Raw genomic sequence first — 16,744 nt, forward strand, 5'->3', positions numbered from 1 at the left:
ATTCCTTCTACCTACTATGGGCCATGCCTATGTCCAAGGTCTTTGCTAGGATAATCTGACCTCCCTTTTTGCCTACCTAAAGATACGTGAGTGTGTGCAGCCTGCAAGTGGGTCTCTATTGCGTAGTGAGCAAGTGCGATGCAATTGCACACCAGCTTCCTATCTTTCAGCCCTGGTCAATTGGCTTTCATAGGTGTTAGTCCACCTTTGGTCGGCGCACACATCTGCCCAGTCAAATTGCTTATCTAGACTACCTTGGTGTGGAGATATGGCGGGTGAGGGTTTGGTGCAGAGACCTCCGAATCGCATCTCACCCAACCTAGAGCTGGCTGGCCAGAACACATTCAGAATCATATATCCCCTGAACCTCTAAAAAAATGCAGCAAAAAACTTTAAACATAGACTACTCAAAACCCATCCAGAAACCCTGATCTCAGAGCCCTTCTTCTCCATTAATAAAAGTGCTATCATAAATGATCTTATCCTATACACTAAACGGCATGCTCAATAGCGGAAGGCCATTTACTCTCTTCTCAAGATCTCCACCTCTCATAAAACTCCTCATGGTCATAGATTGTTAGTTGCGCCCTCCCCAGCCTTTAGAGCTGAAGCCACCATCTTGCTTGACAAAAATGGAACCATCCTTATCCAAGCTTCTGACCGCAATCTTATGTTGTTTGACAACCTCTTCCCCACCCTCTTGAAGAGGGTCACCAATCTCAGTGGCGTACCCCTTGGAATTGATGGCCCACTCAGAGTTCCCTTGACCGTGCAAATTCTATCTCCCACCTTTCCGCTACCAGCCGCGAACCCTACATCTGTTCCAAAGGGTCCCCCACTAGCTACCTCTACTCAGATTAACAATTCCACGGCTAACGAGCTGCAATAGCACAGTCTTCATGATAGTCAACTTGCTCCCACCCCCGCACAGTTAGATGGTTCTAAATATCCTAACTCCACTGTACACAACGCTGCTAGGATTCTCCCCTGGATCCCCTCCCCCAGACCAACCCACACTCCCATCACGGTCTGACAGGCTGACAAGGGTCCCCTGCTGTCTGTCCACTCCCCCCTATCCTACACATTCCCCCAAGCACACAGTTCCATCTACATGAATCCCCTGCCCAGGGGCCCACTCATTCGCCACCTGCCCCACTTTCCCCTTCCCTCACTAGCTATCCTCTGCCGCAGGGTTCCCGGGACCTAGCCTCACATCCCCATTCACACACTTCATTGGAAGCCCGACTTAATGAGATTGCACTCTCCCTATTTCAACTTAAGGCAGATGTACGTTGCCTATCTCACATTTCTGAGGATCTGTTAGTTAACTCCAGACGAAGTAGCTCCTTGTTGACCAATCTCCATCTACGCTCGCGCCCAGACTGTGGTTGCTCCTAGTGCCCTTCCCCCCACTACCCTAGGCGAACTGCATGCCACTCCACACACTGACCCCCTAGTTGGCCCTCCGTCTGCACCCTAATGACCCTTCTCGACCCTCCAGGTATAGAGCCTCCCTGTCTGATAGCGATATTCATTCTCTACTACTTTCATACGAGCTGGCACTTCCCTCCCCCCCTTCAAACTTGCATGCAATTGAATCAATCCCTACGGATCCCTTCAGGGTACCTAGGTCAAACTCAATAACTTTAAATGAGAACAACCACACAGGAGTCATCCCCACTCTACTGCCACCAAAGGACACCCCCGTCAGTCTCAAATGCACGCTCCTAAATTGCAGATCGGCTGTTAAACACGCTGCGGATATTGCCGATCTCATTCTGGTCCAGGATCTGGACCTTGTAATGCTGACGGAAACCTGGCTAAATGACTCAGCCACTCCCATCCTTGACCTTCTGATGCCTCCCAGCTTTGATATCATTAGGTTGGACAGATCCAGTGGTCCCGGGGGAGGCATCACATGCTTACATCGTAGTAATCTTCTAGTGAAAGTCATTCAGGCCGACCTCTTGCCCTCTTGTGAATACCTTTGTATTGAAGTGACTGGGAGCAACAATCACTCTTGTAAACTGCACACGGTCTACAACCCCCCTTGCGACAACCTTCCCTTCACAGAACAGATTATGGATATTATTTCGGCCAACGTGGATTTCCAGGGCACTCAGATCTTCCTGGGTGATTTCAACCTCCACTGGAATGATGTAAACGATGTGCTGGTCAATAGCCTCAAATCCTTTCTACTTGACCTTAACCTTATCCAAATATGTGACAGCCCTACACATATTAAAGGAGCCACACTAGATCTTGTTATTGGTAAGCCCAAATCCTTCAGCTTGGAGGCACTCCTCCTTTGTGACTGGACTGACCTCTATTGAGCAAGCAGATCCCAACATAAGAACCCAAAACAGTTAAAAAGATGTTTACGGAACATCAACGCGCAAGACCTGATGGAGATCTGTGATAACATCTTGCCGCCCCCTTTGAACATGTATGATGTCAATGACGGCCCACTATAACCAGGCAATGCTTAATGTACTTGACTCAGTGGCACCACTTCAGCTTAAAAGAGTGTCTGCTAAGCTCCCCAAACCATGGTTCAATGATAGTCTTAATGCCGAAAAAAGGAATTTAAGACTTGCAGAAAGGAAGTGGCGATCGTATCCCTCCCTTGAACATCTTGGTCACCTGAGATCCTTGAGAAGCATATACAACAAACGCATCAGTTGCTTGAAGGCTACCTTCTTCAGAACTCAAAAATAATGCATCCTGGAATCTGTTCCAAACTGTGGATGAATACACTATACACAAAATGCTGATGACCTTGAAACCTTCCAATCATTACAACGACCCCCTGCCATCCAACTTGTTCCAAGAAGTGAGATCCGCCTTACTAAGTCTTTGGACGACAATCGTCAATGCTTATCTTATGCAAGGGGCTATTCTGGATTGCCTTAAAGCAGGTCAAGTTATCCTAAAGAAACCAAATGCGGATCCCACGGACCTTCTTAACTTTCACCCAATCACTAACATCCCCACCTTGGCAAAACTCTTGGAGAAATGTGTGCTTGCCCAACTTTGCCATCACATTGACCATTTCCAACTCCTGGATCAATGCCAATCTGGTTTCCGCCCAGGTCATGGTACAGAGTCGGCGCTAACGCATATCGTGGATGATGCGCTTAGAATGCTGGATCACAATGAGTCGTGCTTACCGATCCTTCTGGACCTTTCATCATCATTTGATACTGTCAAACATGATCACCTAATTGACCTCCTAGAGCACAGGATGGGGCTGTCTGGGCCGTTATTAAGCTGGTTCTCATCCTTCCTTCAGAACAGATCCCAAAGCTTCAAGGTGAACCAATCCTTGTCCCACCCTGCTCCAGTCATCTTGGGGGTGCCACAAGGGTCAGCATTGTCCGCCCATGCACTTTAATCTGTTTATGGAGCCTCTGACAGAAATCTTACAATCATCCAGCATTTGCCATCATATGTATACGGACAATACCCAACTATACCTGAAGATCGCCTCCCCCGAAGACATCCAGTCCCTCAATTCAGTCCTGCTGGAAACACAAAGATGGCTGACATGCAATCACTTGAAGCAAAATTCTCTTAAAATGGAATTCCTACTGATCTCACCCCACAATCAATCGCGCGTCATGGAACAATGGTTGAATCAGCTGACTGCCCTTAACTGCAGACCGCACCTGGTAGATTCGGCATCATATCTGGGCATCGTTCTAGACAAAAGCCTGAACATGAAGAAGCACATCAGTTCCCTCACCAAAGGAGCGAACACTTCCAACTCAGCTTACTTAGGAAGCTCAAACCCTTCCTCCCTGCTCATGACCTAAAAGTTGCAGTTCAAGCATTGGTGATCTCAAAGCTGGACTATGGTAGTGCAACACTTTGTGGCCTGCCCAAAGTTAGGACGGCTCCTCTTAGGGCTCCCCTCAACTCCGCTGCGAGGCTCTTAACTGGCACAAAAAAATACCACCACATCTCCCCGGACCTGCGGGAACTGAATTGGCTGCCATATGAAGCTCGGATACATCTAAAAATTGCATGCATGGCTCACAAAGCCATCCACTTCAAGACGCCGTTGTACTTTGCGCAGAAACTGAAACTCTCCTGTGGTTCTAGAGCCTCCAGAAGCGCCAGCTCCCTTTTGCTTAAACCTCAAAAAAACCACACAAAAAAAGACCTATAACCGAGCCTTCTCAGGGATGGCTCAGAGTATCTGGAACTCCATTCCCCCTGAAGTCAGGGTGAACCCATATACTATCTTCTTAAAAAAACAAGTCAATGGGTTACTGATGAAGAAATTTCTGCCTTAGCCTGGCACCTTCCTCTGATTCGGGGTTCATATCCGTTGTTCTGTTCCCCAGCCACCTAGTTCATGAGTTGGTCGGACAATTCTAGACTGTGATCTTTTTGCTCCGTCTGTTGTTTATGATATGTTCAGCTGTGCCTCCACGAGATTGCTGGACAATTTTGACTTTGAATTTGTCGTTTTGGTTATTCTGTTTTGTATGCTTTCTACCTGGTGATGCATAATCTGTAAAGCGCTCTGATGCCCTTGGTGTTCAAGTTTGCGCTATATAAAACTTTCAAAATAAATAAATAAAATAAATAAATAAATAAACCTATTCGCCAAGATGCCCGTAAAGATCTTAGCATTGACATTTAGTAAAGAGATGGGGGCTGTACTACCGGTTTTTGGGGTCACCGGGATCATGGCAAGTTGCATCACTCCCGTCAGTGTGCCTGTGGAGCTAAAGGTATTATATAACCTTGCCAATATGGGGGGCAGCAATGTGCCAACAGCTTTGTAATGATCTGAGCTATAACCATCATGCCCAGGCCCTTACCCGGTTGGAAACCCTGAAGGACCTAATTGGGAGAAATATCCCCATCGAGGGAAGAAATGGCAGTCTGCAGGATGTAAGTCAGGGGGGCCTGGAATCATTTAAATTCAGGGGTAATCAGTCCATCCGGGTACTTTGGGGTACCATCAGAAACCGTCAGTTCATTCACTCTGTGGTGCACAGTCTAAGCACCTAGTAACCGGCCTGCTTTGTTTGCTCTGCCGAGTGTGGCCTAGAGTAGATACACAGACACTGGATAAGAATTGCTGCCATGTGGTGTCTGAAGTATGGGAACTAGAGATATAGTGTCAGGGTGAGAGGTGGGAAGAAAAACAATGAACAAGTCAACAATGTAGTTCCCCGCCTGGGAACATGAAGAACGAACAAATGAGGATACATGTCATCGGCTATGTGAGCCTTCGAGCTCCAATTCAAAGCATCCGTGGAACTCCTCTGCCGTGACTCAGCTACAAAGACAAAAAGGAGGGGGGAAGCAGCCTCGGGTGTGGAAACCTTTAACCAGGAGCAGAAAGGACTGGGTCCTCCAGAGAAAGGGAGACTATCCAGCCAGTAACTTATCAGTGGAATAGAGCCTGGCCTGCACAGTCCACAGGGATTGCATTCTGCTTCCATGGCACTATCGTGATGCTGTAGCTGTTGGAGCAACACAGCCCTTTCTGTGCGCATCTCAGTTGCAGAAGGCTTGTGCAGTAATCTCTTTCTCTGGCATAGTGGCGCAGGTCCGTTGTGGTGCAAGCTCAGTCTTTCAAAGGGGACTGGGCCTGGGCTTTGCAGTCATATCCAACAGTGACTGAACTCCTTGCAGTGTTTGGATGCTCTGCGTCTCATTGTTCCCAAAAAAACATTTGTACCTAATTCCTTTGTCTCGTAGATGGTCCGTTAAAGGCTAAAGGGCATTTCAGCGCTGCAGAGTTATCAGAGAGACGTCTTGGTAAAGCCACAGTTTGAGCTCCTCAAATGTAATTGTAGATTTATCACGCACGGCATTCATAATAAATTCTTTTTGCCCGTAGTAATGTAGGCATGTGAGGATGTCCTGTGGCTGACCAGGAGCACGAGCTGGGTGGCCCGCTCAATGCATACGATCAAGGATGATTTTGTGGTCTGCAAGTTCCAGGGCCACAGGGCGGAAAAGACCGGTGACAAACTCTTCAAGCTTACCAGTACCGCTTGCAAGAGCACCCCTTTTATGCGAATGTTAGAGTGTCTACATCTGTTTTCGAGATCCTGCAGTTGGTAATGGAGCACTGCATTCTTGTCTCACAGCTCAAGGAGCTCCTGAAGGTGTCTGCCTAGCTCTTCTTCCCTTGAGTCAAGGGTATTTTCTAAGGAGTGCACCGTCTGGCCCAGATCGGCTAGGTCTCATCAGAGGTCCTTCACCTCCGTCGCTACATCCTGTTTAAGGGTGGCAAAGTCATCCCATAGGATCCCGAACAGTTGCTCCAGAAATGCTCTTGTGATGGGGGCTTTGTTACTCTGCAAGCTGCCCATCACAGAGTCCTTGGATGTCAGCAGGGTTGAAGAGGTCTCCTTGACCCGCTCGTACTTCTTTGCTTAGCGTTTGTTATACAAATCTTTAAGTGAAGTGTCCTTCTTTATGTTGCATTGGGAAGTCATGGTGGTGCAGCGGGCAGGGCCCTGCACCAGCGGAGACACTGGATGCAGGGCACCAAACTCGGTATTAGACAGGGCCAAGGGCCCAGGGCTCCACCAGAATTGTGTCCATCAGGAGAGTGCACTATCAGTGGGGACCCAGGGCAATACCCAGTATGAAAGAGGCTCCACATCTCAGGCCTTACTGGTGAAAGCCCTGTGCACCTGTTCTGGGATGTCAGATAAGCCACGCACAAACCCCACTTTATCCTGTGTAAGTTCACACCTGTGTACCCACTTCACAGAGCTAAGGCAGAAAGTAGGGTGAGAGCACAACAGCGTGACCAGGAAATGAGTGCAGGTTCACAGGGCAGCAGAATCACACAGAGCCGAGTGGCAGTAACCCCCGGTATATCCCAGTCTGTGACTGGAAGGGGGATAAATCCGGGCTGCCCTGCCCCCCCTCACCGCTCTGGGGACCCACTGGGGGAAACCCCAGTCAAACAGAGTCTCAATGAGGCTACCCCGGCTCAGGAAGTATCACTTGCCTGAATGCAATTGGGTGGGGGAGTGATTTGGGGGGATCCCTTATTGCAGCACTGCAGGTCCATGGGCCGCAGGTAGGTGCAGGCCTTCCAGCTCAAATCAGGCCCTTCAGTGGCCACTCTTCCCCAACTTGGGGAGGCCTCCTGGACACAGCAATTCAGCCCCCAGGAGCTAATCAAAGGAGGGAGTCTTGGGCAGTAGGATGGGCTGGCCCAACTAATGATCGGGCTGCAGAAGGTTCACTAGGGATAGACCTTTTTTCCACGCCCTGCCGCCACTCACTGCGCAGTCATCTGGCAGCAGAAGCAGGCTTCGTCGTCCTCCACGTGGAGGCTTGGCCATATGGGATCTGTGGGCAATCGGGTGAGCAGTAACAGGGGCCGAGGCTGCAAGAGGGGACCTTTTATGCACAGGCCAGGAAGCAGCAAGGAGAAAACTTCAGCAGGGCTTCACTCCCAAGCCTTCAGAGTCCACTGCCCGCGGTGTCCACCATGTTGGAAACGCCGTCCTGAGCTGCTCATCAGCCAGCTGCTCCAAAGTGGTGATCCGTGCCACTTCAGGCCCCTGGCAGCACAGAAGTGGGGTGGTTAGTAGCTTTGGAACATTTCCTGGAGTTCAGGGCCCGGGGATAGGTTGGCTTTTGCCCCAAGCGGCATGTACTCGGCAGAGATCCAAGGAGTCGGTCTCACTCAGGCTCCATCTTGGACACGCACCCTCAGCCATTCTTTCAAAGCCTGGAAGCAGTTGTGGATTATTCGGTGTGCTAATAGATTACCAGTGAAATCCATGATGCAGGAGGTGCCAACATGCTGGAACTCGGCCTACTACATGTTGCAACATCTGTTTGAGCAGTAAAAACAGATCAATGACTATGTCATTCAAAGAGGAGGGGATGCAATTGGGAAAGCTATGACCATGGATGCAGACAAATGGGGCCTAGTCAAATGCCTGACACAGATGCTACTCCCTTTTAACTTTTTCATACAGCAAGTTAGCAAGGGGGACAGTAAGCTATCCTGTTGTGGCATCTGCTACAGGACCAGCTTAAGAAGGTGTCTGAAAGGTTCACACTCGTAGATGTGAATGAAAGCACAGAAGCGCATGCCTTGGTTAAGAGCTTAATCTTTCAGTTGCTTGTAATGAAAGGCTGTAAAATGACATCATCTCGTCCAAAGAGTGCATCTGTGCCACACTACTTGATCCATGGTATAAAATAATTCTGCCCGCTTTCATTCCTTTTTCTGAAGGGGATGTTTCAAAATGCAAGAGGTGGATTGTTGAGCAAGCCAGAGACCTGGAAAAAGAATGGCTAGAACTTAGAGTCACACTCTGCAGTTCTGGGGTGCCGCCTTCAACTTCAAGAGAGGGCAGTCCTGTTGTCTTACAGCAGCCAACAACAGTAACAAGAGGACCGGTGGCAACAACAACAGGAACACAGGAATTGTTCACAACCTCTGCTCTGGATTGGTATCAAATGGCAGGGTTTAAATCCAGTGCAGAGGCGATGACAAAAGAGGCAAGGCAAGTGGCAGCACCAATGAACATTCAGGGGATGTTCCAAGAGAGGTCTATGTAGATCAAAGTCCATTGATATATTGGTATGGGAAGTTCCAGCGATGGCCAAAGCTCAGCAGGCTGGCAACAAATAATCTGGCTTGTCCTGTAGCCAGTTTGTCTACTGAGCATATGTTCAGTGCAGTTGTTACAGTGAAAAGGACCAGTCTCTTGGCTCAAAATGTGGAGAGATTAACCATGATCAAAGTAAACTAGCATTTTATACCACACAATTTTACCATTCCTGAAACAGCACAGGGGAGGAGGAGGATTGGTCAGAATCAAGTGTGTTAGCTGACCAACTTTGGGTGAACTACACGAGTTTGAGTGCAAACTCTACTTCTCAGACTGAGTATGCCAGTGCCCTCATAGGACTTTGTAATTATTTCTCAGTGAACTTCTTTCTTTGCAGAAAAGTAGCTCATGGAACATTATGTTTGTGTCAGATTTATGCTGTCCCGTCATTTGTTAGTCACATATATGGCCAGATTGCAGTTGGACCACTATGCAGTAAAGAAGTCTCCACTATTCCTTCATGACCATGAAGACAATGGCTACCTCCCTCACATGGCTACCCTTTTTTGCATCTATTAGTAGGGTTACCTCAGAATATCATTGATTTACAAGAGTGCCAATTTTAAATTCCAATGCTTTGTCAAAGATGCAATTGTGTACCTATCACCTAACCTAGCCATGCTTGGATCGGAAGAGGTCACTATGACTATTGCAATAAGAGTGAGTGATTGGGAATGATGATTGATGATTTATTTGGTGCCAGACAGTGAGGTAGGGTGTTCAACTGTAATTTGTAAACTTGAATAAGATGATTTGAAATGTTTGGGGCTGAATGATGGATGATCATTTTTCCGGAAGATCGTTGGACTTTAAAAACTAGTGAAAAATTTACCTGCACGGTCCACTCCTATAATCCTTCTTTTTTCATCACCTTGAAGGGTTTTCCCAGAAGATCATTTGACTTTAAAGACTGCCAAATTGCAATCTGTTGCTTGCATCAAAGGGGAGATGCAATTGTTTCCCTACCACCGTACTTGGATTAGAACAGGTAACTATTGCACAATGAGTGATATATTATTGAGTAATTGTGAGTGATGATTGATGAGTCATATGGTGTCAGACAGTGAGTAAGGGTGTTCATCTAATTTGTAAACTTGATTTAGATGATTAGCAATGCTCGGGGCCTGATTGGTGATCATTTTTCTTGAAGGCCATACCAGTCACATTAGTTAACAAACACACACCTATACAAAGTACTGCAATTCTGTTTCTCTACTTGTTCTTCAACAGCAGTGCACTAAATGTCTATCTTGCTCGGGTTGGGACTGGGATGGAGTCACTCGGAGTCACTCGGAACTTGGAAAGACTCAGGGTAGGATTACCTCATCAACAGCTAGAAGAAGGAAGTTATTGACTTCAAAGGGAAACTATGACTCATAGTGCTATGTAGAATGGAGAGAGTTGCGTTATATATATATATATATATTTATATATATGCATATTATGCTGATTAGATTGCTCAATTTGCTCCTTCTACCCCCACATGCCCGTGGGTACTTGATGCACTTTTGCCGGCAGGGCCCACCGGCTATCAAATTCCATCAAAAACTAAGTAGGCGCTCACTCAGGGAATTTTGCTGATCCACAAATGTTATTGCCAGTAACTCGTTTCGACTGTCAAGGCAGTCTTGATCAAACACTGGCGTTTCTAAACATGACACATTTACATACAGATGAATGAACACAGAAAAGGGAGAAGTTCAAGATTACCATCAGATTGTAAAGCCACAGTGGCACCCTCTTTGTAACGGCTGAGTGTTTTCGACAAACAGGTAATTGTGTTTGATATTCCATTCAAATTTTGATAAATATAACACATTTCCTCTAAGATTCTGAAAGTAAGGTTGGTAGGTACAGATTTATATACTTCTGTTATGGGAATATGGCCGCTATATGCATGATAATTATCTAATGTGATCTAATCTGTTACGTGTCTCCTCATAACGTTTATTGTTCAGCATAGTGCTGGGTTGCGTAAGGTAAGTGCTGGCGAGCCGTCCCCTGTGGGCTAGGGGCTCTGTAGTGCATTATCTAACTTGCATTACAGGTCCGTGTTCGTGCAATGTTATTTATGCCAAAGTGGCATGTGGGTAATTAAGTATTCTCGTTTGGACTACTGGTCCCTCGTTCTTTGTTATGTTAGATAAAGGCACTTCATAGTGTATGTCAAAGGTGCGGGGTAATAACCACATCCTAGGTAGACAGGTTTCAGAACACTCTGTCACTATCCGTATTAGGCAGATGGGATATATGTTACGTTTGTGATGGAGCTACTCCCTTACTCCCTCCACCAAACTCTAAAAATCAGGCCCTTAGTCTGCTGTAGCAGGGTAAGGTACAGGGAAACGACCGGGTAGGTACGGTAGAGGTTTTGCTATAGAATAGTGGAGAGGGGGTGGTTCACTGATGTAGTAGAATAGGTTTTAGTCAGACACCACAGTTGAAACTGAAAGTTGATGAATTTCAAATTTGAACAGGCGTAAATCCATTATGGGAGTCATATGAAACACTTGTTTTTTTCTAGTGTTTCTGGTAGGCTGGGACAGAAGAACTTATGAACGAATAAAGGAGTACAGTATTAGTAAATGAGTGACTGAGTTGGTACTGGGAGGGTAGAGAAAAACACAGTTTTCACTTCAGTTTGTAGTCCATGGAAAGCTTTGTAAATGCTGCATTAACAGACACAGACGCACATTTGGCAGCCAACACTGCAGTGTCGGATTGAAACATGCTGCAGTTGGGTGGGGTCATGGCCCATGGGTCGCGACTCGCTTAGGGGCATGGCCAGGAAGTTCATGGGTGAATGATGATGCGTGGGATCTGCCTCACTTAACAAATACAATGGGTATACTAGTAATTGACAATAATCAGACAATGTAACTTACCATCGCCCGTCCCTACTATAGCATAGACTCCCCCTTCTGGTGGGCTGTGTGCCTAGAAAAAACATTGCACATTTTAGATGCCAGATACACCTCCCCTTATTATCTTTTTAAACAAAATACAACAGCAACACATGACTACAGTTCAGTTTGCAGTATCTCCTCTCCCATCTAAAATAACACTTTGGGCATTTTGCTTGTTGACAATGCTAGAAAAGCCAGCAGTCAAGCCAACAGTAATGGAGGGTCAGAGATATGATGATTGTGAGTCATTTAAAGCACAATGTAGGGGTAGAATACATTGGTCAATAAAGGACATATGGCTTTGGTTGGCAAATGCAATGGGACTGTCCTCACACTACTCTCCAGCCATGCTTCACTGAAATCAAAACTGCTGGGATTCTGAATAATAATACATACAACACAGCATTGGGGGGTCACCATAACCATGGCCACACTCTCATCATTTGAGCATGAGCAAGACATAGAAAGCCTTCTCAACAAACAAGCAGAGAAGAGCTTTCTTGGATCTGCAAAGTCTCCAATCTTCACTGTAGACTACCTAATTTAGGGTCCACATGCTATAAATTTTGTGAAGATGGACAGCATAACCAAGCATAAGAAAGCTTAAGGTACAGACTAGTACAGACACAGGAGGAAGTCAGCTACATAAACAAGAAATATAGAAAAAAAAGATAATACAGGGAGGAATAAGGAACAAAAATAAACATTAAATAGAACGATGAGTATTAAAAAAAAGTAATCTGCTTAGATGCCTCACATTGTAAGTAGGCCACAACCTGGCGCATTGTTTACGCCGCTGCTGCGTCAAGAAAAATGACGCAACTGCAGTGCAAAACTGCCGCAAGAGGCTTGTAAATAAGCCCCTTTATGAATGTGTCATGCTGTATATATTTGCGTACCATGTGTCATGAGTAACAGATTCAGGCAGTATTGTTTGTCTGTGCCACGGACAAACATTAGAATACCTCTTATATGTCACTGGTTTGCCAGATGTTTATTTAGTTAGGAGCCAGAGTTTTCTGGGCACAGGCATTTAACTCAACGGCACTAATGAAACTCCACCACATGGTGGCACTGTCTGTCTAATTTTAAGATGAGCATAACAACAGTGTTTAATATTTAAATAAACATGAAAAATGAATAATGCCTGCCACCCACACTTTTCTTATAGCTTTGGGTTGCCTGGTATAGTCTGAATTGTCACATTTGCAGGAGTGCGATGATTAGTAGGTGGTTTGGTACTGTTATTTGGGAGCACTGGCATGGGCAATGGATGGTGCAAGCTGCAGTGTCCTCCTGAGTAGGACACTGGGCCTCACTTTTTTGAAAAATTAAGCACTGGGTCGGCCCGTTTTTCAATTTAAAATTCTAGTCACCTTACATAATTTGTACATATTTTCTGCTCATATGCAGTGAGATATGAACCCCAAACCCCACAAAACTCAAAGCAAACTAAGAAAGCCTGCCAGGGTCTGAGAGGAGCACAACGGTTATTCAGGAGCTACAGAGGACAGGGCTTGGCACCTCACTAAATCCAATGCCTGCTCTCGAACTGGATGGACATCTGGAAAACGGCCTGTGAATCTTCCTGCTGATCCAGAGGTTTAACTCATGCACATGAGCCCACTTCTTTGCTGGATCATTTACTCACAATTACTTACTTGTTAACTTGGTCCTCTGATGAGGGGAAAGAGAGAGAGCAATATCTGTTTGATCAATAAATGTACATTAATAGTGCAACCATCTGGCTACACAATGAGGACCAGGTTTCAAGGATGTTTTTTACAAGTTAATGATCACATTAAGGTAAATCACTCTGAAGACGAGACTGTACAGATAAAGAATAGCCGCAGGGAGGCCAAGCTTCCTAAAGAAATGTAGGCGAACAAGAATTAAACAGACTAACAACTCCATGGCCGAGTCACTGGTGGGCTGTGTGCCTAGAAAAAAACATTACATGTTTTAGATGCCAGATACACTTCCCCCTTCTTATCTTTTTAAACAAAATACAACAGCAACACATGACTACAGTTCAGTTCGCAGTATCTCCTCTCCCATCTAAAATATCACTTTGGGCATATTGCTGCTTGACAATGCTAGGAAAGCCAGCAGTCAAGACAACCGTAATGGAGGGTCAGAGACATGATTACTGTGAGTCATTTAAAGCACAATGTAGGGGTAGAATAAATTGGTAAATAAAGGACATATGGCTTTGGTTGGCAAATGCAATGGGACTGTCCTCACACTAATCTCCTGCCATGCTTCACTGTAATCGAAACTGCTAGGATTCTGAATAAAAATACATACAAAACAGCACTGGGGGGGTCACCATAACCATGGCCACACTCTCATCATTTGGGCATGAGCAAGAGATAGAAAGCCTTCTCAACAAACAAGCAGAAGAGCTTCCTTGGATCTGCAAACTCTCCAATCCTCACTGTAGACTACATAATCTAGGGTCATGGTCTTACAGTACCAGTCCACATTGTATAAAGTTAGGGGAGATGGACAGCATAACCAAGCATAAGAAAGCTTATGCAACAGACTTGTACAGACACAGGAGGAAGTTAGCTACATAAACATCAAATATATATTAAAAAAAAGATAATACAGGGAGGAATAAGTAACAAAAATAAACATTAAATAGAGCGATGAGTATTTAAAAAGAGTCACAGTATAACAGAAAGGATGACAAATTTATCTAATGGGAAGAGGGAAAAGTTAGAGAAATAAATAATTTTAGCAAGGACTTACTGGGGCCAGCAGAGTTATCTGCCATGGTGCTGGTGGCGGCGGTGGAACTTTCACTCGCCGTGGCACTGGTGGTAGCACCCTCCACGGCCCGACCCTCCTATGCCTTCTTCTTGCCCTTGGGTGCTAAAGATATACAGAAAATAGATAAATAGATTAGTGGTGCAGTAAATCTCCTAGAAGATATTTTGACTGGCAAAGGCAAACACAGTAACATATTGACATTATACATTTCTAAACAGAATGCCTGTATTATCCAGTTGACCTATTCTACATTTCTGAAACATTACCTAAGCCCTATTCCAAATTTCCTAAACTACATTTGGAAATGCTTGATCTTTGCTTCACAATTCTAACCCCCTTTGATTGGGCAACACTGTCAGTTTCCCTTTTCACTGCAAAGATGCATATTTTGCATACTTCATCACTGCAATATTGTTTGGGATGGTACAAGCTATTTAAAAAGAAAGACACAGAGAACACTAACTCACCAATAATATATTACTACTACTACCACAGTACCACTATCTTAGTGACAGGAGGACAGAGGAGTCAGCATAACTTCTTGCATAGTCAGCCAAAGTCAGTGCCTACAGCAACAAGCAAAACTACGTAGTGCCGGGCCCCTGGCTCGCTCAAATTGGATCATATAATATTCGTAACATTAAGTTACATGAACTTAACTTGCCTTTGAGTCTAAGCAGCATGCTATTTGGAAATAAAAGTGTGCAACATAGTATAGGGCACAACAAATGAGTAATAATTTATTACTATTACTCACCAAACCCCGAAAACCTGGACACCCAGCAGGCCGAGCAGGTTCACCTCCCTGTCCGGATGTCAGCCCAGGAGTGCATCAGCTGTTGCTGGATGCACTGAACCCTAGTGTGTTGGCAAACACAACTGCGAACCCTTCCCTACAGCAGCTGTTGCTCCCGCAGGCTGTACCTACTCCCGGGCCTACCACCTGCTGCTAGCATGGATGGGAGGTGGTGCTGCACCCAAAAAAACAAGTGTGGCCACCTCCTCCTCATTAAACATGGCACGAGGCTGCACCTCCTGGTGGCACCAGTGCCCACATGATGTGCGATTTGCTGTACCTCCTTCACTGGCGCCGCCTCTCATAAGCTCTGGCATGGAGCTGAGTGATTATGAAAAAAAGAAAGACAGGAGGAAGAGAAGGAATAGACTAAAGAGGGAGAAATTAGGAAGCTTGGGTAAGTTAGGGGACCAAAAAGTCACAGAAAATAAAAAAGATGTAAAATGTAAAATACACCAACACAAATTCACACACTAAGGAAATAAATATAAAACAGAGGAGGATAAGTTAAATAAAGATAGGATGGCAAAGATATATTTAGGATTCAGAAGTAGGTCCAGCACCAGCCATAGAATAATATATCTCTACTCCTGTCCTCAAAGCTTTGACTTCTTGGGGCAGATTTACAAGAAAGTGACGCATCTGTAGATGCGTTACTTTCCCAGTGCCACCCTGAGAAACCCTTGCGCCACTATGTATGCACCGTAGTTACAATACGGCGCACCTTGGCACCAGGATTGACAGATGCGTCCGAAATTCTGATGCATCTGTTGGGGCAAAAGTCACGCATTGCTGGAGTAGTATCGCAAGCATGACGCAACTCCATCAATGCATTTTGAGGCCTATTCCACTACACTGCGTCACTCCTTACGCCTGCTTCAAGCAGGCGTAAGGTTTTGACGCAGTCGCGTCCTAGAAGAGATGCAGTGAAATCTTGTAGATTTCACTGCGTCACTTTTGCAAGGCTTTCCGGCGTGGGAACACCCACCCTGCATACATTATACCTGATGCAGGTCTTTACAATGTGACACATCTCCCTAGATGCGTCACGTTGTAAATTGGCCTCATTTTTTACGCCACCGCTGCGTCACTAAAGTAACGCAATGGCAGCGCAAAAGTGTCACAAGGGGCTTGTAAATCTGCCCCCTTGTGCTTATTTTGCAATGGAACACCTTTACTAAGTACTGGGTGAACTGACGTTTGTGGGGATTTTATGAGAGTGGTCCATTTTCCGATCCGCATTTTAATTTTGAGAAACAATATGGAGCTTATTTACAAGACTATGATGCATCTCTGCGTTAGAGCAGTGATGCATAAGTTTCCTTGTGACGGGGAAAGAAAGCCTTGCGCCACCATGGACGCATCATATTTACAATACAGTGCACCATGTCGCAAGGATTTACAGATGCGTCAGGAATCCTGACACACCTGTCGACGCAAAAGTCATGCATTTCTGGAGTTGTGTGGTTAGCCTGAAGCAACTTCAGCAATGCTTGGGAGAGGCCTATACTTACTAGACTGCGTCACTCCTTACGCCCCTTACGCCTTCTCCAAGCAGGCATAAGGTTTTGATGCAGTGGCGTCCTAGAAGTGTTGCAGTGAAATCTGATAGATTTCACAGCGTCACTTCTACTAGGCTTTCTCGAGTG

Source organism: Triturus cristatus, chromosome 9, assembly GCF_964204655.1.
Source record: "Triturus cristatus chromosome 9, aTriCri1.1, whole genome shotgun sequence".
Taxonomy (NCBI): Eukaryota; Metazoa; Chordata; class Amphibia; order Caudata; family Salamandridae; genus Triturus; species Triturus cristatus.